At 42.8% G+C, this 26493-nt stretch overlaps 1 protein-coding gene across 1 annotated transcript in view; it reads left to right on the forward strand.

Annotated features, from left to right (window-relative positions):
* The window catches only part of FRMD4A (FERM domain containing 4A), a 692562-nt gene that overhangs the window by 253370 nt on the left and 412699 nt on the right, over positions 1-26493 (forward strand). The window lies entirely within an intron of this gene.

Raw genomic sequence — 26493 nt, forward strand, 5'->3', positions numbered from 1 at the left:
AGTGAGCTCTCATAAGAGATTGAGGCATAAAAGGTTTTCAAGATAGGCTTTCTTTGGGATGTTAAACCATACCCTGGTGAAGGAGGGCAGTAAACTTTGTCCAAAAATGGTAATATAGTCATTGTTGGAAAGAGCCGTTACCTTTTGCACTGGAGATGAGAAGAGTTTTTGATAAAATACCTTTTAATTAAACTTGATTATCCCAAATTCTGTTAATGGGAAATAATCCTATTTTCCACTTACCAGGCATAAGATGTAAATGATAAAAAATAAGCTATGAAGATTTTTTTTACATAATTTTTTTTCTAACGTTTCTTAGAACACCTAAAAATCCAATCAAATCTTTTATATCAACAAACTTGATGTCAACATTAGTGAACTTGAGGCTCAGAGGTGAATTCTCAAAATTAATTACATGTTCAGTCTACGAAAGGCATACAAGTGGGCTTGTACATTTGAAAGATTTTTTTTTTTATTACCAGGGTAGAAACCTCAATAGGCTTTCTGTTTAGCCTTTAGTTAAACAGATAATTAAATTAATCAGCATAGCCCATTCTCCATTCTATCTAATTAGTTTTACTTCTTTAGAGATAACTAGAAAAATACACTACTTTCATTTATTTTATATGTGTGTTACATGTGTACATTTACTAAAGAAATCTATATCTAGGGTGGAAGTATATGCCTTTAAATAGGATACAGTGCTCTGAAAAGACCTCGGCATAAAATATTTACTGGCACTCATATTAAAGTAGAAGACAGAGGATTTTGCAAAAAAAAAAAAAAAAAAAGGGAAAATTTGGCTGCTTTACTAATCACAATGCCAGAACCCATATATGCCTGCCGCGGTCCAGTAAAAAGGTGCAGATTCTCAAAGCTGTGAAATGAATTGATCATTCTTCCTGCTGAAATGAACAGTTAATGCAGATCCCTCCAAGTTCATGAATTACATTTGCGACCAGGCACATGGTCCAGCCCCAAAATCGTGACTCCACCAATTTCACAGACAGGAGGTTTTCACAGGACAGTGAGCACAGACGAATAGATGGGAAGATAGTTGCCGTTTTGCTGTGTGTTCCACAGGCTGAACTCTCTGGCACATGGGGGCCTTTCACATGGGAGGCAGGCTGTGTCCCCAGCATCCCCATGGGCTTTGAGTTGAAAGGCAAGCCCTCGGAAAGCGAGCTTCTGAGACCCGTTCCGTCTCTTTCTGATGAGAATGCATCCTCCCTGCAAAGTGTCAGAGCCTCATCCAGGGGCTGTGGAGTGACAGTACCAAGGCTGTGGATTGGGGAGAAAAGAACTGCTGAAAAGCTACTATTTGTGCAGTGCTAACTGAAAGCCAACGACCTGCTGGGTTCTTTACATCCATCGGCTCATGGAAACCCCGCAACCACGTGAGGCGTGCATCTGCCGTGGCATTTTCAGATGACAAAGCTGGGACTTAAAGGGAATAACCTGCACAAGGCCACACAGTTAAGTAAACAGGAGTCAGGAGTCAGTTGTGCGTCTTCATCCCCAAACATCCCTAGACTTAACCATATTTCTACGATGGCACGAGCAACCTACTTTGTGTGAAAGTTTTCAGAGCGTGTGATGAACACTTGTTGATTTATAAATAGATGGAGGCGGGATTCCCTTTGTAAGAGTTAGAAGAATGTATTGTGGTTTTCAGTAAGGAGGTGATTCAGAGCATACCTGAGGGGTTTGTTTTTATTCAGGTGTGGCAAGGTCAACAGATCAGGGGATCATTACCGTTGAAAAAAATAGTTTGTTATTGACAGTTCCCAAGAGTAGGAGACAAGCCACGCCACACAGGGCCATGCGGGGAAGCACCAGGGTCAGCCAGGAGGCAGAAGGAACGAGAGAAAGCACGGACAGATGGCTTTATGGTGGTTTTCAGGAGAAGGAGCAGTTGAGGCAGGGTAAGCGGTTGAGCAGGCTTAGGGTTGGTTCAAACGAGTTCAAATATGTTCACTGGGCTCTGGGTTATATGGGGGGTTCTAGTTGTCTGGTAGCTGGTCCTGGGGCGATTTAGGGCACAAGGGTTGTGTCCCAGATGGCAGGACCCTGATAAAGGAGGCGGGTAGGAGTATGAACTCTGAACCGGCTGGTTTGCATATCAAAAGTGTGCTTATGAGCCAGCTGCTTGGGATCGCTAGGAATTAGCTAACCCCAGGAAAGGACATCTCTCCTCCAGTCTGTAAGATCCAAGATGTCAAAACATCACAAAACGTAGAAAATTTAAAATATAGTTAGTACAGGAGGGCATATATTAGTTAAAAACTCCGGCCGGGTGCAGTGGCCCATGCCTGTAATCCCAGCATTTTGGGGGACCAAGGCGGGTGGATCACTTGAGGTCAGGAGTTCAAGACCAGCCTGACCAACATGGTGAAACCCCGTCTCTACTAAAAATATAAAAATCAGCCAGGCGTGGTGGCACATGCCTGTAATCCCAGCTACTCAGGAGGCTGAGGCAAGAGAATCACTTGAACCCGGGAGGTGGAAGTTGCAGTGAGCCAAGATCATGCCACTGCACTCCAGCCTGGACAACAGATCAAGACTCTGTCTGGAGGAAAAGTTTAAAAAGCCCTCTGTGCATGGGCCTTTTTACTTTCCCCCGTGATGCCACAAGCAGCAGTCAGGGCTGTGAGTGCTTTACTGGACGATTTCACCGTTTTTGGAGCATACCACATGTGGACCATTTACACGTCTAAAAGGGCTAAAACACGTGCCTGTTTACTATTTTCCTCTGGGTATAACCTTCCATAAATGAGTCTTTATTCACTCCAGGGCTTGAATCATGGCATTCTTTCCTTAGAACTACGATCATCTGCTCCTTTAACAACCAAAAAGTTACAGTTGTGTGAAGGTGGGGAGAAGGTGTCTAACTGTTATTGATGTCACTCTATGCTTTTTATAGGATGATGCTCATTCCAAGATTTTCTGTTTTATTTCTGTCTTTTGCAATCGTTGGCCTGCTTTGCTGCCATAAATGAGGGAATTGTGGCTAAGAGAGCAATCTGCTGGAAGCATCTCCTCATCCATCAGTGGACAGTAACCATAGCTGTAACCGGGACAACTAGAGACGCTGTCCAAGTCCTCTGTCAAATTCACAGCTTAGCTTGCCCATAGGTGTGAATACGGCCTGACCCCAGGGCCGGAGGGGCTGCCGTTGTGAGCCTTTCCTGCTGGAGGGGCCTCAGGACTCAGTTCCCTTTATGCTAAGACAAAACCGAATGGAGACAGTAAGAGCCCATCACACTCCACCCTCCCTCCCTCCCCTTGTTGCAGAGCTGGCAGCGTGTGGTGGCCAACAGCAGGTCCTCTGTGGTGTCACAGTTGGAGACCTCTCCTGAATCCATCCCTCTCCAACTCAGTGACAAGAGCTGGTTACCCAACCTCTCAGTGCTTCAGGTTTGGTTTGATGTTTTCAATCTCTAGAATGCAACAGTCATAGAACCTGCATCCTGGGGTTGGTGAGAAGATTATGCAACTATGCTGAAGACAGAGTAAGTGCTCAAACATGTCAGCTGTCATTCAAATGTCACTAGAATGGCCTTTTTTCAAGTGTGACCCACTTGCACCAAAATTACCTGAGGTGCTTCTGACAAGGATCTTACAGATTCAGTCTCCACGGAAGGTTCCAAAAGTGTTTTAGTGATCGAGGCAGGTGCTCTACAGTCAGACAGACCCAACTTCAAATCTTACTTTGCACCTTAGTTAGATCTGTGTGATGTGCAACAAGTTAATGCATTTAGCTTCTTGGAGTCTTTGTTTCAATAAATTAAGACATTAATATCTGTCTTGTTTGGCAAATAGGTATCAGCATTTGCTATGTATAAGACATTCTGCTAGGTGCTGGGAACAAAATAGTGAACATTCTTGTAAAATCTATTTGCTCAGATCTTTGTGAGAACTTTGGAGGGCACTGCAGATCGGTCACAGCCAAATTCATCCCTGTTAATGGCAACTATCATGGCCACGGGTAGCTCCAAAAATGCCATGGGAGGGATGATTGCAGACTCCGCGTTATGGGCTACAAAGCCATTCTCTTTACATTTTAGCAGTTCCCATGAAAACCAATCACCAACTGAAGTGCACCTGAGTTTCAGGTGCCTTTTCCTCACTCAACTTCAGTGCTGGGGCCTCAGCTCCACCTCACTGCAGCTTGGATTGCAATGAAATGCAGAACTATGGGCCACTGGTTTTACCACCCAGCCTAAGAGATACCATAGCATGGAGGAAAGAACACTAATTCATTTCCAGGATCCTCAATGTCTACTCCTCATCCCCTACCTTTCAAGTCTGTAGGACGTCTAGCTACTCCTAGGAAAGAGAGGTTAAGTTCCATCAACCTACTTAAGTAGGTTGATATCTAGTTTGGTAGTAGTTCTATCTGAAATTACTCAAGTTGGTTTTCAACACAGATTGCACATCTTTTGCAGAATCCAAGCCTGGGCTATTAATAAAAATATCTTAGATTGTATTTGTATTTTTTTTATTTGTAGTCTCGCTCTGTTGCCCAGGCTGGAGTGCAGTGGTGCAATCTCGGCTCACTGCAACCTCTGCCTCCCAGGTTCAAGTGATTCTCCTGCCTCAGCCTCCCAAGCAGCCGGGAGTGCAGGCACGTGCCACCATGCCCAGCTAATTTTTTGTATTTTTAGTAGAGATGGGGTTTCACCATGTTAGCCAAAATGGTCTTGATCTCTGACCTCGTGATCCGCCTGCCTCAGCCTCCCAAAGTGCTGGGATTACGGATGTGAGCTACTGCGCCCCACCTATATGTGTAATTTTGACCATTGATAGAAAATCTTTAAGAAGTATGGAGTGAATTAGGACAAATATAACCTAACAAAAATGATGTGTTAAATAGTCTGGGGCAGTGTAGGCCTGTGGTCTTTGGAGTCAATGACCTGCATTGGAAGTCTGAATTTGCCACTGTAGGCTGGCTGTGTCACCTTAAGCAAGTTGCCATCCTCTCCGAGCCTTGGGAGAGCAAGACTTCTTGCCTGCTAGGAGAGCAGCAGGGATCAAAAACAAGAATGAATGTCTAGTGCTTGGCACAGAGCTTTGCATGATAAAAGACATTTTGTATATCATAGCTCTAGATTGTTATGATTATTGGATGATGGCACTTTCATATTTTCTATGAGATTGAGCTTGTACTGAACCTTGGCTTATTTTTATCTTCAATCGCTCCTATGAGGTATGCAGGACTGGTATGATTTTTAGATGAGAAGTTAAGTTCCTTGCTGGGGCAGCCATGGTTCCCACTCCATTCTGCCACTGCACCGGGGTTCCTCCTTCACGGGATCTCAGTGGGCAGTGGGTTTGTTGTCTGTTCTTCCATCTGAGCTTCTCTCCTATCCTGCTAGATGCTTGCAAGACCCCCAGTGGTTGCAGGCACCCAGACACTGAAGGAGGTACATTGGCCTTAATGCAGCTGTCTAACCTGATAAGCTGACACCTGTCTTGTGGTCTAATTGTGTTGTTATGGGTCCTTTTGCCTTCATTGCATGCAAGTAGAGAAGGAAGTCAGTATCAGAAATGCCACTCAGTACAGACCAAAACTTGACTACCATGGTTTTATAAGTCATGGAGAGTTTATTAAAAACCAAATTGATAGCTAGAAAGGACTCTGACTAGGAGAAGCCCATAAACTTAATGGTACTTATTAATTTATGGCCTATAATTACAACATGAGTAATCTTTATACAAAAGCAGTAAAGAGCTGTGATTTAGTTAGGACAGTGCTTACTGTCTCCACTTACAGAGATGATGGCTCCGTCAATGTCTGAGCCGCATAGGCCCCCAGCAGAGTGCTCCCCACTGCAAACAGAGTGCCTTTCTTTTCTTGAAGCCTGTCTTCTACTTGACACATTTATCTCCTGGAGATCAGTTCCTTATTTTGACAATCCACGCCTGGCAATGGGACAGGAAGACAGCACCATGAGGTATAGAGATGCCAACTGGACACTGATAACCTTGGGCTCTTTCCTCAATGCATCCTTTTGCTGACCCTAAATTCAAGCTGAATATCCTCCTTCACAGTCTTCAGTTTCCTCATCTGCAAAATGACAGGGCTGGCTTAGTGGCTTCCAAGATCCCTTCTGTGATTGTAGCTGTGTCCAGGATCCAAAAGGCCATCTGATGCAGCAAACCATTGGCAGACAGTCCCCACCCCAGAAGAGGCTCAATCATCTTGGCTGGGGCCCTCACATGGCCTGAGGATAGAACTTGTCCTGCTTGTCAAATCACTGCTCCCCATGAATTGGATGAGAAAGAGTTGGAGGTGCTGGGAGGCTCTCATTATGGCAGGTGGGGCTCCCTTCCTACACTAACCCCTTGTTCAGGAGCCAGTTTCAATGTCACAGGAGGCAAAACAACATGGGAGAAGAAGCAGGGATATAGAACATCATAAAGACCTTCAGGTGGCACATAATTAACACAAAAATGAAGAGGTGCAGGGACTGGGCTGTTTGGAAATACCTCTCCAGAGACACTCCAGCTGCAGGGTAGGGAGTAGGCTGGAGCGGGAGCCTTTGTGGGTGACAAGCCCAGTAGCTGGGGCATCATTGTGGCTTCATGTGCTGCCAGGGGCTGGCCCACTAGCCGCTGCTGCAGGCACCTCTCCTTTCACAGACCCAGGCAGGGCTGGCCTAGACAGTATTTTACATTCAATTCCTGCTTCAGAGCAGGGAGGTCCAGGCAGGAGGTCCAAGGGAAGGTTTTGGCCTTTTCCTCCTAACTGGAGCTGCTCATGTTATGCTTGGTGTCAGGCACGATGGACCCAGGGAGTGATTTCATTGTATAGACTCGCCCTCCCCACCCCTTGCCAAATGGATAGAAACTCCACATCCTTGACTGCAGACCCTCACTGTGTTTCTGGATACACATTCAATATGCCCATCTGCCCCATCCCTGGCCCACCTTCACCTCTAATTCCTCAGCGTAATCAGCAGCGAATGTGAAAAAGCAAGAACACCCAGTTCTGAATCTCAACCTGGTCCCAAGCAGCGGATTACAAGTATTTAAACTGCTCAGTGCTGTTGTTACACAGTCTTACTAAGTGTCATGGGTGTTTGACGTACCAAGGGACACACAGAATCACACCAACACATCCCACTACTCTCTAGCCATGGTAAATGTGTTGCCTAAAAGCATTGCAGGTTTCACCCTTTTTATTAAGCACCATTATTCCAGGGGCTTGATTATTGGTACATTGGTGTTGGATGTCAAAAAGATGAAATGAGGAACCACAATTTTAATTAATGAAAGTATTAGAAAACACTTCTGTCATTTTTGTTTAATTGACTTTTCTTTCACTTTTGAGATGGAAAGGCTGAGTTTCCAGGCTTTGGTTATCTCTGAGTGCCCAGGACGCCAGGAGGTCTAGGGTTTTCCTTCTATGGACCAAGGACAGCAGACAGGAGAAGGTGCTGAAGCCCAGGCCCCTTAAATGGTAGAGAGGCTAAGAGCAGATCCCCAGGAGGGGTTCAAATCCCAGTCTGGCCATTTGCCACCTCCATATGTAAACTCCCCACGGTTCACTTTCCCCATCCACAACTTGGGGGTAACAACAGCACAAACCTCATCAGGTTGATGTGAGGATTTAACATGCAGTGCCCCCAAAAGCACCTAGAGCAGGAGCTAGTACTACAGACCCAACAGATGCAAGGTCTATTTCTATTTCAAAAGCAAAAGAGCACTTAGAGATGACCAAACCCTGAACACTCAGTCCTTTCCTCTGACTGTCCCAAACTCTAAGGGAAACCCTTCAAGACCTAGGGTTAGTCCTGTTTCCCTTTTCCAGTGGAGAATTCCCAGGACACCTCTAGAATATGGATCCTTAACACAAGCATCACCCAACTGGAAGACACTAAGGCAGACGTACCACTCTCCACAGAAAGGGACAGTGCCACAAGGCAGCTCAGGGCAGGGAGAGGTTGATGTAGTAGAAAAGGAGACACATGGGCTTGGAGCCAGGAAGACTGAGTTTGAACTTTGCCATCTCTGGACTTCAGGCAATTCACATAACTTCTTCAAGCTTTGTTTTTTTCATCCGTCCTATAATGGTCACACCTCTCACCACAACCTAAACACATAAACTTGTTGTGAGGGTCACATGAGAAAACAGATGTCAAAAACTATAAAATGAAACACATCCAGGAGAGCACCTCACACATAGTAGGTGTTCAGTAACTTATTGTTGAGAGAGACAGGTTCCATGCTAGCAGTTCACCTGAGCCACTGCCTGTGTCTTCTGGAGGGCGAGAAGGAGCTTCCCTTTAACCTGGACTTATGTAGATTGGTCTCAAGTAAATGAAAGACAAATGTTAGATTTGACACAAGTTGGAAGATTTCCCAATAGCCTTGAATCTGTTCCCAGGAGACTGTCAATGTAGGTTCTACCCCATTGGGTTGGTTTGGAGATAATCTTGCCTGAAGACAAAGGACACAGCATAATGACCCTCCACTTGGAATTCCACAAGAATGGCCATGAGAATGTTGCAATCATGGCTGGGTTCATTCATGTTCCAGCTAAGCAGACAGTAGAAGTTGACCCTCTGGCCAGTGGTTTGTATTTATTATGATTATTCATTCATCAAAATGGTCCCTTGCAATGAGATGCTGTCTGCCTCAGAAATCTAATAACAGGGTCATTAATTATTGAAGCCAGGGTCATCATCAGGTGAATTGAAGCTGAAATTGTCCACCATCATGTAATAGTTTTCACAATTGAGTTTATCTTATAAAACCTTTCTCATCTTCTTCTTTCCTCACCTATGCCATCCTCACAGGTGGATGAGTCCATGTGGGCACATGCTTGCCATGTAACACACGTATCTCCTAGTAACAAGCAATTGGAATATTCTAGATGGATGTTAAGCCTTTATGAGAATGGGACTATTTCTCAGTGTTTCAGAAGATGCAATTTAGCATCTACAATTCAATGATATAATCCTCCAAGCATTAGACATCAAGCCACAATTCAAACAGATTTACTTCTAAAAATTAATGCATTCATCAGACCTTAAGGGGAGATTGCTCCAACGAATCACTTCTCACAGATGCAACATCCAACTTTCAGGCTTCCATGGGCCTCTCAGCATTGACACGAGTGACCTCTTAATAGCAGGGCGAGGAAAACGCTCACCACTCAAATGGAAGGGGGTGCAGAAATTGACATTTTTGCCAATACTAATAATAATGACTGTAAAGAGTTATGGCACAGTTTCAGATTTTGCACAGCACCCTTTAAGTCTCACAACAACCCTAAGAGATCAGTGGGGTAGGCATTATTGTTATTATTATTATTATTCTCACTTGATAGATGAGAAAACCAAAGCTCGAAGAAGTCAGGCTTTTGGCAAAGATTTCACAGGCATCGAGTGACAAATGAAGAAACTGAATCTCCACTGGCCAGATCCAAATCTTACTTCCCAGACAGTGAGAACAGCATATATAGAACCAGAAGTTTGAGGACCAAAATATAATTCTTATAATGCATATTTTTTGTCTTAGGGATCATCCTTGGTTCCAAGTAGCATCTTTAGTCCCTTGCAGTGCCTACCCAGGTGCTGTCACACAATCTGGGATTTCTGGCATCTCCTCACTCCTCTAGGTGTTTGGGTGACACCAAGCTGACCCTGATGGAAACTGCAAATTCCTCCTTGGCCCAGGACCTCTGTGAGAGGCTCAAAGGGCAAAACCCGCAAGAGCTGTCTTCTCTGTAAGCCTCCAGACTCTTCCCTCTCCCTTGGGAGCCCTCCAGCTTGGACACCTCCCCTCTTCACCTCTATATCTCTTCCTTACCCATAATCTCCCCTCCACCTCCCTGACTTGTGTGCTTATTCAGGACAAGGACCACATCTCATGTAGCTTTGTATTCTGACACAAGTAGTTGATTTCAATGGCCAAGGAATATCTGTGGAATGAATGAATGAGGAAAGTAATCAAATAATGAATTAATGGGGAGAGATACAGACAAGTGTAGAAAAAGGGAAATGCCTGGGTTTTTTTTCCATGTTGACCGTTTCCCCCACCCCAAAGTTCATAGTAATGCATCTAACAATGATCCACACTTTTTTTTTTTTGAGACAGAGTCTTGCTCTGTCACCCAGGCTGTAGTGCAGTGGCACGATCTCAGCTCACTGCAAGCTCTGCCTCCTGGGTTCACGCCATTCTCCTGCCTCAGCCTCCCAAGTAACTGGGACTACAGGCACCCACCACCACACCCGGCTAACTTTTTGTATTTTTAGTAGAGACGGGGTCTCACTGTGTTAGACAGGATGGTCTCGATCTCCTGACCTCATGATTCTGCTCTATGAAATATAGACCGTCAACTAATTCTGGGTAATCTCTTCTCCCTACCTGCAGGATTTGCTGTATTACAAGCTCTGGTAGTATCTAGATTAAACCATCTAAGAGTAAATTTCTAGAAGTCAAGGTCAGAGAGCTTTTCTTACACAGCCTCCCATCACCAGTCCACCATGGCTTACCAGGGTTATCCTCTTAAAATTCCCTCCTGTCCTGTGTGAGTCTCCTCAGTGGAGTCCGTCTCCATTCCAGCTGTGTGTAGCCATAAGTTTGACTAATCAACCAGTTCCTGGACACCTTCCAGAATCTGTGGAATTTGAGTCTGGCAGCGACTCAAAAATGGTAAGGGGGAGGAGCTAGTTTTACAGCCAAACATGCGTGCAGATTAAATCAGTGCCCTGCAGGATGAAATGCTTGCCCTTCTGCGTGTTCCCGAGGCGTGACCCTCTGAAAGCATGAATCCCCATGGGCATTGCGCCAGGACACAGGAATCCTGCTGCTCAGCCCAGCAGTTCATAGCATTCACAGTGTCTGCCATGTCGTTTCAACTGTTGATCCTGATTGCTGTTGCTTTTATCGTCTGGGCATATCCAACACTGCAGCTATGAAATAGCTGATAATTCATCTTGCTGAAGACCCAGGTCTTAAACATTTGCACCATCTGACTCTGTCCCTCGGGTCTGGACAAGTAGAGGCCTGTAGCATGGAACCTGGGTCGTGCCGAGTGGGCCCAACCTTGGAGCATACATCCCCCTCCCCCATCCACTGCTTCATTATTTGCCGTCTCCACGGAAACCCCACTCTGTACTGTCAGAACTCACCTTGGCCACTTTTGTACTTACCACCTAAGCACTTTATTGGTGCTATGGTACTACCTATGAAAAAAAACTTTTTTTTTTTTTTTGAGACTGTCTTCCTCTGTCATCCAGGCTGGAGTGCAGGGGCGTGATCTCAGCTCACTTCAGCCTCCGCCTCCAGGGTTCAAGCAATTCTCCTGCCTCAGCCTCCCGAGTAGCTGGGATTACAGGCAGACACCACCACGCCTGGCTAATTTTTGTATTTTAGTAGAACCAAAGTTTCACTATGTTGTCCAGTCTGGTCTTGAACTCCTGACCTCAAGTGATCCTCCCACCTCGGCCTTCCAAAGTGATGGGATTACAGACATGAGCCACCGCCCTATGCAAAATTTAAAAGGAACTTTTGGTGACCCAATTTATACAGGGCAACCTCCAGTCTTTTACCACCTAAGTTATTAGGGATTTCATCTTGACCAGTGGGTGGGTCACAACAGGATCCTAGTGGTGGTGAAAAACCCATGAACACAACACATTCATCCCCCTGGACTTCCCCTCACTGCGTTCGCTTCTTCTACAGCAGCCCTTAGACAAGCAAAGACAATGTCAACCACATCAGCCATCATCCTTGAGATCTTTCCCTTCATGGACACCAGCCAAGTAATAAGTGACCCCAGCCCCCAGTGTTATTTTGCTTTGGGAGGGTATATCCAGGGTCCTCAGTGTCTAGATTCATCCACACAACCATAAAACCAACCACACAAAGACTGATGGGCAGATTAAGGCGACCACCTAGGAACTCGAGGAATGAGACATTTCTTGCAGCAACTCAATGGATCTAATCTTCATGACCTAGAACACCCTGCCTTCCCACCAAAGAAGCTTCCAGCTTCATCCCATCTGTCACCTCGTAGCCCTCCCTTCAGCTCCATTAACAAGCCAGCATCTAACTCACCCTCACTCCCACTTGCTCCCAGCCTACTAAAGGGACTACAAGAAATACACCAATTATTAAGAGCCCCAGGGAGGGCATATGAATAAAAGACACCACCTGTCCCCAACCTCTGAGCTGAGAGATGGAGGTGCCCTGGGTTGCCTGGACAGCTGGTAAGGGTGCAGGTTACAAAGGGTTCCCATAGTGTATGTCTTGTTTTGGTTTCTTTTCTCTATTTCTAAAGCTATTTTTTTATCCCTTCTTTTTGGCTCTTTCTCTCTTTCCCTTCGTATGAATTATAAACATATGTATATATTTTTCTAATAATCAGTATCCTTGGCTATACTTGACCAAGACTTTTGTTAAAGAAACAAACTTCATATCCGGGAAGTGCAGGTCTGGGGACTGGAAGAAAAGCTATTTTCCAGAAGCATGTTTTATTGCTTTTATGACTCAAATAACTCCATCTCACCTCATTTTCCTTTAAAGCTAAATATGTAGCAATGGAGATGTACTGATATGGAATCTCAGTGGAAAATGATTGCAGACAAAAAGCTTATTAGCGTGGTTTCCTCTCTTCTAAAAAAACCCTCCCCTTTCCCAAAATAACTGATAAATGGTCCTTTGTGGAGATGGTTGTGATGCAGCTTCAACTGTTGTGAAAACCCTGCTTTACATCTTACTGGAAATGAGAGCACGCATCACAGTTCTGGATGGCAAATCTGGTGGCTTGCTTCTTGTGGTAACTTAACTGAGGCTCAGAAAGCGTTAGGCTTTAGAAGACAAGTTGACTCCAACTCACAGAATTTTAATCTTATAATATTTTCGACTTTTAATTTTCCAAATAATGTTTACAAAGTAGAAGGATGGAGGATATGTGAATCCAACTCTGTTCCCAAAATGATATAGCCACGGTTGTTATTTTTGGCTTTTTCTTCTTAATATCTTCACTTGGCTTTTTGAGGATATTATCTACAGAAGTAAGAACTTGTGACTTCTCAAGGCCCCATTTGTGCCCGAACTCAGCCGAGCATCTCCGTGACCCTAAATTGCCTCGTGTCTTCATATCCATTTAGCCATAAAACTCTCGTTGTTCAGCTGATCTCAACTAGATATTCAGAAGAAAGCAGTCTTATTAAACATTCATCATAAAGAATGAATGGTCAATTGACTTGGACCTTCCCAAGAGAATTTTCACTTTAAGAAGGAAGTTGTTAACATAAATCAATGTCTAATAGGTGGAATTTTAGGTATCAATATCAACATTTATTGAAGGCTTATTAAATGTTGGTCACAGTCCTCTGTGCTTTGTGGTAAAGTCACAAAATTAAGAGAAGCAGCCTTGCAACACGGGGAAGGAAACCCTTCCTACCACCTCCTTCTTTCTCCCTCTCAGTCACGGGCTCCTACTTCATCCAAGGATCCACCTTAGAGTCCACCCTCACCCAGTGTTCTCATCAAGTCTAATTCTTCTATGTTCAACACTTACCTGGAGAAGATCCCACTAAGTGTGTATCTTTCTGCACATGTATCTGGTCCTCTCTGTCCCATCAGCACCCATATCCTAAGCCACCAAGAACACCCAAACCCAGTCCACTTACCTCCTAAAAACTGAGTTAAAGGACAGTAATAATTTGTATGTTAACTTTTTTTTCCATCCCATCTCCACCTCTTTATCTCCTAATTTAAAAATATTTTCTAATCTAAAGTATGTCTTTTTTTCTTCCTAAATTGTTTCTTTATATAAAATGTTTTCAGATGATGGAAAATTACTGGGTCATTTACAAAGAAGATCTTTCCATTTCAATTTTTAAATGTAATTCATCCTAAAGCAATGTTTTCTCCTGTGTCTCTATAACATAGGCATACGGTTTATCTTTCAGCTAAAAAAGCAGGATGTACACAGTGGTCACTGTTAATATGAACTCTGTTTAGAGGTCAATTGCATTAAACAGACTTCCTCCCCAGCAGATCCAAGATGCCAGCCCGATTTAATCTTGGTCTCTTAGAGAATTAATGTCCTTTCTGAACGTGGCATGTAGCTTCATAGGGGACTAGTTAGCCTTGGAATCTTATTTACTCTTTACTGGCTTCTGAGAAACTGAGATCTAAAAGTCTTCATGCATGGAACAGCCACATAGGCATCAGAAAGGCAAATCAAGAAAGTAAGAAGGACTCATGTGTCCAGGGATCCAGGCTGTTTCCCTGGTAAGAGGCATTTGCCTTGGTACATCAGTGATCTCTGTCTAAGCCTTTTTCCAGAGAATAGTTACTGAAGATTCACTGGCATGAATTTTGTCTTGCTATCCGTCTGTTCCCTTTGATTGGATGCATCAGTTGTGTCCTGAAATCTTTAAATCTTCTTTTAACAGGCTAAGGAAACTTTCTTTAGCATTCAATCTGTCAAAAACAAGTCAGGGATCTTTAAATATACCTTTCTCCCCAGTCCTGATGATTCAGGGTCAGTATGAACAGTGTTTGCAGTAACATGTCTGCATTCGTTCACTGTCATAATCCCAGTGCCTAGCACACAACCGGCACTTAATAGAAAGATGTCAAATAAACATCTATTGTGGTTATAACAAAGAATATATAATAACAAAGAATATAATATAACAAATAATAGTACTACAATATAGAGGGGTCCAGTGTCTCTGAAACCCAAAGCAGAAGGTGCTCATTCCATCATCATGTCCCTTCTTCTGCCAGCTCTTCTAATTCCCCATCTCGTCAGTGCTTACCTTCCTTGATCATTTTACCTCCATTCAATTATTTTCCAATGGCTGACTTTCTAAACTGATAATAAAATATTGATAGCCAAAAGATATTGGGGAGGGGAGGGAGACAAATGAAGACGAAGGATGAGGATTGTAGTTGAGAGTTGTCATTTTGGAGTGTCCCTTATCTGAGCTGTAAATTCCATTACAATTTGCAAGAGTTTATCTCCCAAAATTCTAAGAAGATTGCTGAGAACAGGAAGTGTGGATAGAGGAGGTGCTGGATTACACCTCACAGGGGTCCGTGCAGGGTGGAGGGTCCCAAATGAAGAGGCTTCCGAGGGATGGGCATGTCATAGCACTCAGAGAGAGGTGGAGAATGCAGGGGCAATATGGCAGTGTGGGGACAGAGAGACAGACACTGAGCAGCTCTCGTAAATGAGTGATTTCAGGGAAGAGAAAGTCTACATGAAGCAATGTGCTGTAGAAGTTGTCCCTTCAAGAACATCCTGGTGAAGATCTGCTTGTTCTTTAAGGCCTATGGCAATTGATCTGTGTTGAACAGATTGGCCCCAGAGGCAGCTCAATGATACTTCGTTAATATTATTCTTGAAATAGCCAAAGGCAGATAGCAAAGGTTAGAAAGGCAAATAAAGGGCCAGGAGAATTCTCTATAAAAGCTGTAATTCCCAAATATTTGGTTCCATGGGCCATGCAAATATTAAAAAGCTTTTTGAAACTAACTTTTAGATTTTGCTAAGGGAAGCCACTGGGACAGGGGCAGGGAGAACTAACCTACATTAACAGTATCATATAATAGTAAATTTAACCACCAAAAAAATTGGAAAATATATATTTTTAAATAAAGTATAGTCTTTAAAGCTTAATAAATTTAGTTTTGTGGAAATCCACTTAAATTGTTCGTACAGTACTTTTTGCACGCTGTCATAGATCAATGAAAAATTCCTCGTGGCTCCCCAGAGCAGTGTTTGGGAACAGCTATTTTTGAGGCCCCAAGGCACACAGGTCGCAGTGAACTCTGATCAAACTTATGAACCCTCTCCCCCACCCCCAAATTTGCACATGTACACAAGCTTCCATAAAGAAATCCAAGGAGTCCATCTCTAAGGCAAGCACCTATGCTGCGGAGGACCCATTTTGTTGACAGAGATGGTCATTTGAATGAAGCATGCCATGGCTACTCGGTAATTCTTTATAGCTGTGTGTATTGAGGTATGGCAGTTCAATAACTAGTCTATCACCATATGAATCAGTGGCAGACCAAGAAATAAAATTCACATGACCCAAGTCACAAGTCCAACATTGACTTAGCCAAACTACTTAACATCCTGAGAATATAACACAGAAGGCCCATGATATTTTCCTAACGCTACAGAAAAGCGAGTCACCAAATCTACCCTCTTCCTACCCTGGGGGCAGAAACTGGGATTAGGGGTGGGGATGGAGGTATTGGAAACAGAGAGCCACTGAGGAGAGAAAACAAAAATGATGCATTGAACATGAGAGAAGAATATACCCACAAATCATTCGAGACATATTTAAGAGAGAGAAAGAGAGGGAGAGGAGAGGGAGAGGGAGGGAGGTTGGGAGGAAGGGAGAGAGAGAGAGAGAGAGAGAAAGAGAGAATGAACTCACTAAATAAGACAGCTTTCTTCCTTCATCTCACTTAGCCTAAGTGGAAAAAAACAAACAGGAAACTACTTCAATTAAACCTAATATAGCAAGTGTCCTAATATGTGAATATCTTGAGTTTGGCTCCTACACAGCACTCTATGATGACATATTTGTGGGACCTTTGAACTCACACACATGTAAGTGATGTCAAACGTAAAGTTTGTTTCTGTAGAATTAATTTCATTGAGGAAAGGAGAAGTTTCCTCCCAATTCCCATAACCTTTTTCAGACGCCAAGGCTAAGAACTCCAAGTACAACTACTTAACACAGTCCAAAGTTAGGTTTAAATTCAAATGTAATGAACAAAATACAGCAATATAAATATTTACTAGTTTAAAAGTAATCAAAGCTTTATTGAACTAGAATCTTTCTACATCACACTTAGATTATAAAATATGCAATTCATAGGAAAGCAAATACATATTGGGGATCTGATATGTATTAGCAGTTCTTAGGCATAACCATTTCACTCTCCTAAACACTCTGTTCAGATATGTAATACAGTCACAACCCAGAGAAGCTGTCAGAGAGATGGTGCCTGTTCCTACCTACTGATACCAGCTGAGCCTCTGCCCCCAACCCCTGCACCCCCAGCCTGGCTCTGAGCCTAGAAAAGATTGACTTCATAGCATAACCCATAATTCCTGCTAAGGTGTTAGTGTCTGAAGATGTTACTGCTCTCAGGCATATTTATACTTTGAAAGATGATCCCAGAAAGCACATTGATTAATTTAATAAAATGCACTTCTACTGGTGGAATTTCAGATAGAATGGGGAGAAGCTATTTGGAGTGGAGGAAGACTTATCCAGTGCTAGCTGTCTTACTATGCTAGTTATTTTTGATGCCTAGAAATAGCCCTGGTACTTCTACTACTACTACTGCTACTGAAATGACTCTGTTTGTGTATATACATTTGGGTGTGTGTTCATGACAGTGTTTTTGGTTTTTTGTTTGTTTGTTTGTTTTGTTTTTGTTTTGAGACAGTCTCACTCTGTCGCCCAGACTGGAGTGCAGTGGCACAATCTCTGCTCACTGCAACCTCCACCTCCCAGGTTCAAGCAATTCTTCTGCCTCAGCCTCCCAAGTAGCTGGGACTACAGGCATGCACCACCATGCCCGGCGAAGTTTTGTATTTTTAGTAGAGATGGAGTTTCACCATATTGGCCAGGCTGGTCTTGAACTCCTGACCTCATGATCCGCCCACCTCGGCCTCCCAAAGTGCTGAGATTACAGGCGTGAGCCACTGTGCCTGGCCTCATGACAGTGTTATTAATAAGGCAGTGGGCAAGGGACCTGATATATTGCGTTATTTCCTAGTTCTGCTGTCATAAATAAAGCTGACTGATTGTTCTATGTTTAGCTTTCTTTTCCTTTAAGTGTTGTTATAATAAATCTTTCCTGTTCCCCTCTATACTGGTTATTATTGTCTAAATACTTGTTATTAATATCAGTGAGAGACATACTAATTTTTTTTTGAGAGGGAGTCTCTGTCACCCAGGCTGGAGTGCAATGGCATGGTCTCCACTCACTGCAACCCCCGCCTCCTGGGTTCAAGCAATTCTCCTGCCTCACCCTCCCGAGTAGCTGGGACTACAGGTGCATGCCACCACGCCCAGCTCATTTTTGTATTTTTAGTAGAGATGGGGTTTCACCATGTTGGCCAGGCTGGTCTCGAATTCCTGACCTCATGATCCACCCACCTCGGCCTCCCAAAGTGCTGAGATTACAGGCATGAGCCACTGCACCCAGCCAAGACATATTAATATTTTCTATTTGACTTATTGCATTACAAGTTTGTGTATGAGCTCTCATGAAAGAGTTTGTTTCTTGAAGGATAGAAGGTTAAATATGCATCTACTGATAATACCTCAGGATAGTTAACATTTTTCAACATTATTACTGGGTTTTATCTATTCCATTAGTCGGAACGGAAAGAAGTACATTTAAGTCTCTCAAAACAATAACGATCATGTTCCTCTCAATTTCTCTTTCTCTTTTTTGATACGTTTTGCTTTGCATATTTTTATGCTAGGTTATTTGCTACATAAAGTTTCATGACTTTTATTGCCATTGTCGATTCTGCATCCCTTTTCAATCTGCTTTGACCTTCTTAGTCCTTTGGGAGGCTTTTCGCCATGAATTCAGAGTGCAGCACATAGGCATAGGCTCCAGGTCTGAATTCTTTGGATGCTATATGTTCCCTTTTCTTGTTCTTCTGTGTACACTTTATACAGTTCTCGTCCCACTTCCAGCACATGCACACAGACACACACACACATACAACTTCACACTCTTTATCTTCCCTACTCATCCTCTCTATCCAGATTCAAAGCATTTGCTTGTTTCTTCAACATATATTAAATGCCTACCTAAGCTACAATCAGCCAGGTTCCTGATCTTAAGGCACTGAACTGAGGAAACAGATCCATACCCACCGCTTCCCTGTGTAGACAGACAGGGACCCCCCAACCAACCCCCCGCCGACCAAGAGGAAGTTGTCAGAGGAAGTACGTGACTTTGGCTTGGCAGCAGGTTACAATAAATAGCTTCTGACCAACTCCTGGTGCAGCTCTATCATACTAAGGTGGATCTCCTCCTCCTCAGGTGCCCAGGTTTCTGCAACTCTGAATCAATGGAGTATTTCTGAATATTTGTTCCCTTCTATGTGCTGCTATTATATTTCCTGTCCAAAGGATATATACTGCAGGCACTGAGCTACCACCATTCTCTATCTTCATCCCACTCCCCCTACTGACACACACACACACACACACACACACACACACACACACGCAAATACATACCCCCACTTCATACTTCCTCATAGGTTGTTTTCTGGAAGTTGTAGTATGCTGATGGCAGTAGAATGACATCAGCAAGGATAACAGGGGGCTGGGACCCTGGGCATCTCCAACCTGCTACATGCAGAGAAGAATGCTGTGATCCCCTTTCCTGGTTTATTCTTGGTTTATTCAGACCCTGAATCATTCAGCCAGGAACACCAGGGGAGGAACAAAGTGTGTTCCTGTCTTCTTTCATGAGAGTGGGGCTTCTTTGTTTTATAAAATTAAGCATGATTGGGCCACTGTTTATTTAATTTTAGTTTCATCAGCCCTTCTGATGGGGACATTTCTCTAAACTCTGTTTCTCAATATTTTAGTTTTGGGGGCTTGAGTGCGATTTTACTCAAGTTTTCAGGGCTTGAGTGAGTGATTTCTGGGTCTTAGATATTTCAGTGGGGAATTGGAGGAGGCTGCACTGTGACCACCACCTGGATGCTACCTCAAAGGAGAATTAGAAAGACAAAGTTTCACTGAATTAGGGCCGGGTATGGTGGCTGACGTCTGCAAGCCCAGCACTTTGGGAGGCCAAGGCAGATCACCTGAGTTCAGGAGTTTGAAACCAGCCTGGCGAACATGGTGAAACCCTGTCTCTACTAATAATACAAAAAATTATCCAGGTATGGTGACGAATGCCTGTAGTCCCAGCTACTTGGGAGGCTGAGGCATGAGAATTGCTTCATCCCAGGAGGCAGAGGTTGCAGTGAGCTGAGATCACGCTACTGCACTCCAGCCTGGGTGACAGAGCGAGATCCTCTCTCTCTCAATAAATAAATAAATAATAATCCCAATGAATGAATTAGGTGAGGCTATTCTTTATCTGTTTCCTCCTGTTGCTGATGTAATGGTCATCAATAGTGGGTATGAAGAAGAACCCCATGAGTCCACAACATGGATTTAGCACTCCCTACCACTCAAATTCAGTAATATACATGGAAATGCTTAAAAACAGTATGGTAGTCAATAAATGTGTGGTGGCAACACTCTAATATACTATTACAAACACGGCAGTTTTGCATTCTAATATTGCCTCTGCTGCCATTTCAATGAATGATCCATTGCTTCGCTGTTAAAAATAAGCAGAGAGGGCGGCACGCAGTGGCTCATGCCTTTACTCCTAGCACTTTGGGAGGTCAAAGCAGGTGGATCACCTGAGATCAAGAGATCGAGACCATCCCGGCCAACATGGTGAAACCCTGTCTCTACTAAAAATACAAAAAATAGCTGAGTGTGATGGTGACCGCCTGTAGTCCCAGGTACTCAGGAGGCTGAGGCAGGAGAATCACTTGAACCCAGGAGGTGGAGGTTGCAGTGAGCCGAGATCACGCCACTGTACTCTAGCCTGGGCGACAAAGCAAGACTCTGCCTCAAAATAAATAAATAAAAAATAAGCAGAATACACTGATTGCTGAAGTTCACCAGGAGGACCACAGTAATGAGAATCAGCAAAGAGCCTGGAAAAGTTCACGCAGAAGAAATCAGAATTTCCTAAGAATAAGCATTTATTCTTTCCCGAGGCCTTCCCCTCAGGTGGCCACGGCAATGTGGAGTGGAAGAATTTGATGGTAGTTTTCACAGGGCACTGTGTTACAAGGAGAAATATTTCTGAGACTACTGGAAGTGGCCTTAACAACATGTAATTTAAAAGCACTACAGAAGGAAAAGTGGAACTGGGAACACATGCATTCTTTCAGCAAGGCTACAGTTACGGAAAACATCAATCTAAAAATAGTCTATTTTCAGGACCTCAATATCTCAGCTCTTTGAATGCTTCTGAGTCATATTTTGCAAGGGCAACACACTTGGCCACTGTTGGGCTGTAGCTCCCACCCAGCTGGGGAGGAATTAAGTGGAATTCCGTTGGTGAGCACTTCCCAGCAAAATTGCTAGTGAGCTTCTGATTGCAAAATCTTTACCCTTAGTATTGACTTAAGGAGCGGGAAGAACATGACTTGATTTTTCAAATCCCTGGTTGACATAATGCTGCTCTTAAGCTTTTGAACCATTCAGTGGGGCTCAGAAGTCTCAGGGAAGCTGTAAAATTTCTATTTTCAGATTCTTAATTTTTAGTGAGCTGAAAACTCCTGGGGCGGTTGTTTAGTGACACATATATAACGAGTAGAATTAATTCTCATGTTTTGACTGTGGTATCTTTCTTACTGAGGCAGATAGAAATCCTAAGGAGTTTAGAATGCATACCAGATGGGAGTTAGCTAAATCCACGTACGAGATTGTGTGGTTTAAAACGGTGATCCCCTGTCTATCCTTCCTTGATTGGATAATAGCCAGATAGTTATTAAGAGATAACTGTGTGCCCGACATCCAGTTGAACCCCAGTGGGTTTCAACAGAATTACAAGGAGTATGTCTAAGGTTGTACAATTCAAGTATATGACTTTTTTTTTTTAATGAGAAAAGGTAAAATAATGGTAAGAACTCATGTTTTTATCACACTTTACAGCTATTTAATTTGGGCTATGTTCCTTGAACTCTCTGAACCTCGATTTTCTATAAAATATTCAGAGATAATCAAATTCATCTTAGTGTTGCCAAGAGAACAATAACATAATAAATGTAAATGGCACAGCAAATTTCTGGCTCATTTCGATGAGCCAAATCAGGGCTGAAGCTAGAGGAAGAATGAATCTTGCCTCTTTTGAAGAGTCGGAGACTGACTCTCACCAACATCTGGGAGTCATTCAAGCTGGAACTGAACACACACGAAACGTAACTTCTGGGAGCCCAAGCTAGGCACCAACATGCTGCTAATCTTAAAAAGAAAAAAAAGCAGATTTATTCCTTGCAATGGAAATCATCATGTCTGCAAAATACATTCTCTGCTTCTTAAGTGTAAAGCTCTTAAAATCATGTCTGGCCTATATTAAGTGTTTCGTAAGTCATAACTAAGTTGTGTAATTGGAGTTATCATGAGAAGCACTGTCAATGAAACAGGAAACATTCAACGTCTATAGGATCAGCACATTTTGTCTCTATAGGCAAAACCACTAGGATTCAAAACACGAGAGCCGGAGGAATAAAATGACAACTGGTGCGGGTTATGGACACTGTAGGTTGCCCACCCACCATCATGTATCTTTCCCTTTCACTGGAGTGCAATGGCACAATCTCACTGCAACCTCCCAAAGTGCTGGAATTACACGTGGAGAGCCACTGTGCCTGGCCAGGACTGGGTCTTTGATGAATCAGTGGCACCTGAATCAATCACACCTGGAGTCCACTCTGACTCAGGACTTCAGTTATGTGAGATAATTCCCTCACTGTTGAAAGTTGGGAATTCTGTAACTTGCAGCTGAAGGCATCCAAACGAAAACAAATGACACCTACTTAGAGGGATGCACCATCTCACAAGAGATGGTCTTGCCAATGAGACCAGAAATACCTGAAGCTCATTGGTTACAATGCCTTATTTTTATTGCCTTCTTAGAGTCAGTTTCACCATTAGTATAAAAATGCTTGAAGTTCAATGGCTAAGACTTTCTTTCCCTTCAGCATTGGCCACACAAGCCCCGACTATGTTTATCTCTGGGAGTTTCCTTTCTACACGTCCATGGCTGATCAATCCCACCCCACTCCCAATTTGGTGAATAGCCTTCCATGCAGCTCTGTAATCAGATACACATAATTTCACGTAAATGTAATCCTACCTGTATGTGCCCTTTTGTAATCTTCTTTTTCCCCCTAAACGATAGATCTCAAATAAACATTTTTGTCTGTAAATATTAATCCATATCACATCTTATTGGCTGTGCAAAAGTGAAATACTTAACCACGTATTTAACCAACTTCTTTTTGAAGGGCATTTACGTGGCTTTCTAGTTTTTCAGTACTATAAATAGCATGTTATATATACCTCTGTTTACTTGTCTGAATATTTCCTTGAGTCAGAGCTCTAGAAATTACATTTTGTGTTCCAAGCGTATGCACATTTTGAGTTTTGATATATTTTGTCAGAATTCCTTTAGCTGCAAGGAACGAGAGATCCAATTAAAGAAATTTTGTAAGTAAGGAATTGACTGTCACATAACAAGATTTTGGAAGTTGGGGCATTCTAGTCCTAAGTCAGCAACTCAATAACGTCACCACACATAAGGTCTTTTCTCCTGTGGCTCATGTGGTATCTTCAACGTATTGGCTTGGGCTTCACAGTCACTCAGTGGTGTCATAGTTCCAGGTACCACATGACAATGCCCATGGGAGAAAAAGGGGTATTTCCTCCTACACATCTCTGTTTATCATAAGGACAACGTTTCCCATAAGCTCCCTGCCAATCCCCCTTGTTTCATTTAGCCAGAATGGGCTGGACACTGAACAGAAATCGGAAATCAGTGATCTATTAGATAGAAAAGTCTCAGGATAGGGAGAAAATTGACAAACTAGTCTCTGGAAAGATTGTACCCACTTATGTTTACGTCATGAGCGCCTGGTTTTCTACCCTGTGTCAATCGATAATACATTTAAAATGACAGCTTATTTTTATATTTTCCATTCATTAAATGTGCCTTTTTTGAGATGGAGTCTCACTCTGTCGCTCAGACTGGAGTACGGTGGTGTGATCTTGGCTCACTGCAACCTCCGCCTCTGGGTTCAAGTGATTCTCCTGCCTCTGCCTCCCAAGTACCTGGGATTGCAGGTGCATACCACCACACCTGGATAACTTTTGTATTTTTAGTAGAGACGGGGTTTCGCCATGTTGGTCAGGCTGGTCTTGAACTCCTGACCTCAGGTGGTCCACCCACTTCGGCCTCCCAAATTGTGGAATTAAAGGCATAAACCACCACACCCGGCCTAAATGTGCTTTTAAATATTGCATACTTATAGGGAGAATGTGCTTTTAAATATTGCACATTTATAGCCAAAATATTGGCTATTTTGGCTCTTGTTTTGTAAAACTATTTGATTATATCCTCTGCCCTTTGCTCATTTTTTTTCCTTATTGGTTTGTAAGTGCTCTGAGTATATTAGGAAAAGGAAATCTTATACGTAAGAATCAAAGCCGTTGCTAATTTTTCCACTAGTGAGTCAGTCTATTAACATTACTCATGGTAGATTTTGCCATACAGAATTTTAAATTTTTTTATATTATTTTTGGCTTTGTTATTATGCTTAGAAGTTATGGGGACTCAAAGATCAAAAAAGATTCATCTGTATTTCCTCTCTATATAAGTGGCTAGCCATTTGTCCCAGAAAACATGAATCAAATAATCCATCTTCTTTCCATTAATTGGAGAATGTTGCCTTGATCACCCACCAAATTCCCATATATGGAAATGATTTGTGTACCTTATCTTTTGAAAATGAGGCATTTGACACATATTATTGATTTTTCCAATGTTGAAAGCACTTTGTTTGAGGTTCAAAGTAGAAGCAGAAATAAAATAGGTCCAGTGCTTGTCTTTGAAGATGAAAATGCCTTCTACTGAAGAGGGCAGGCTTCGAAGCAAGAGTGCCTGGCTGGCTTCCCAAGTAGTCCACTTGTAAAAGTGGTCACCTTAGATGACCTTAAACACATTACTCACCTCTCTGTGCTTCCATTTTTCTCTTATGCAAAATAGGATTGTAATAATAGTACCTATTTCATAGCATTGATATCCCCTACAAGGATGTGTTCAGTATTCCCACCAGCCAACCTCCCTCTGGTTGTGTAAGAAGCAAAGAATGAACCTTGAGAATCCAATCTGTGCCTCCCTAGACTAGGTTCCGAGTCAAGAGTGAATTTCTATCTTTATCCTTCTTATGAAATGTGGTCATTTTTTTCTAGTTTTTACCACACTATAGAAAATGAAAAGTATTGGATATGATAATTAAATAAGTGAATTGACATACAATATTTAGCATCAGGCTCAAAACGAGGGTGCAATAAATGCCAGCCACTGCTTAAACTTAGAGGTAGAATAGTTAAAGTTACAGACTGTGGAACTAGACTGCATGGATTGGAATCCTTCTCCCAACACTTACTAGTTGAGTAATCTTGAGTTAGCGAGTTAGCATCACTATGCCTCAGTTTCATTTTCTATAAAATGGTGTCATAATAGCATCTAGTTCATAGGATTGTTGTCATTATTAAATACATTCATACCTGGAAGGGTGCCTGGCACATAGAAAATACAAAATATGTGATAGCTATTTTGACTACTCAAAAGATATCATTGCTTGATTTCAAACAATTGTCAGATACTGCCTATTGATTAGAGGAGGATGGAGAACAATTTTGAGATGCTCATGAGAAGCTTCCATTATTGAATCAAACAACTGAACAGGCAGAGGAATGGTGTGTTAGTCTGCTGAGGCTGCTATAACAAAATAAAGCAGACTGGGTGGCCTAAACAATAGAAATGTATTTCTCACAGTTCTGGATGCTGAGGAGTTCAAGGTCAGTGTTCCCACTTACCCACTTCCCAGCGAGAGCTCTCTTCCTGGCTTAAGGTGGCCACCTTCTTGCTGTCTGCTCACATAGCCTTTCCTCGGTTCACACATGGAGAGAAAGAGAGAGGGCTGTCTGACATCTCTTCTTGTAAGGACACTAATCCTATCCAATCAGGGCCCCACCCATATGATATTATTTATTTTTAATTACATCCTTAGAGGCACCCTCTCCAGATACTGCCATGCTGGTGGTTGGGGCTTCAATACGGGAATTGTATTGAAGGAGCCGATAGTCTCTAAGACATTCTACCTCTAGCCTGTACATTATCCTTCATTTAGGAGGTAACAGCGCTGGAATTCCAGAGGAGGGAGGAGCTAACAGTAACCACGTGATTTTATTTACATACAAATATTAGACTTCATGATGACATTCACAAAGCTGAATTTAGTTTGGACCACATTGGCACTCCCTTTCAATTCTCATATGATTTGGAGTAAGCTCTTTTTCTTTTAGCTGTTTTTTAATCAAAATGGCTGGATAAAGAAGGTATGCTTTGCATTTTGTTTTTTGTTTTCTCCTCAGTTATATCCAAATGCATTGTCATTGTTTTGACAATGAAAATCATTTTTAGTTTGACCAGGGCATTTTTTCCCTTGATCCCCTCCACCACCTTCTAAACCAAGGGTAGATACTATGCATGATTATGGTAACCTAGAAGTCCACATGCGGCCTCTGAGTGCTGCATGTTGCATTTGGAGCTATGGTTTAGCAGGTGGATATGTGTAATCACGTGCAGCCAATCAGC

The sequence above is a fragment of the Hylobates moloch genome, unplaced genomic scaffold (assembly GCF_009828535.3).
Source record: "Hylobates moloch isolate HMO894 unplaced genomic scaffold, HMol_V3 SCAFFOLD_2, whole genome shotgun sequence".
NCBI classification, from domain to species: Eukaryota; Metazoa; Chordata; class Mammalia; order Primates; family Hylobatidae; genus Hylobates; species Hylobates moloch.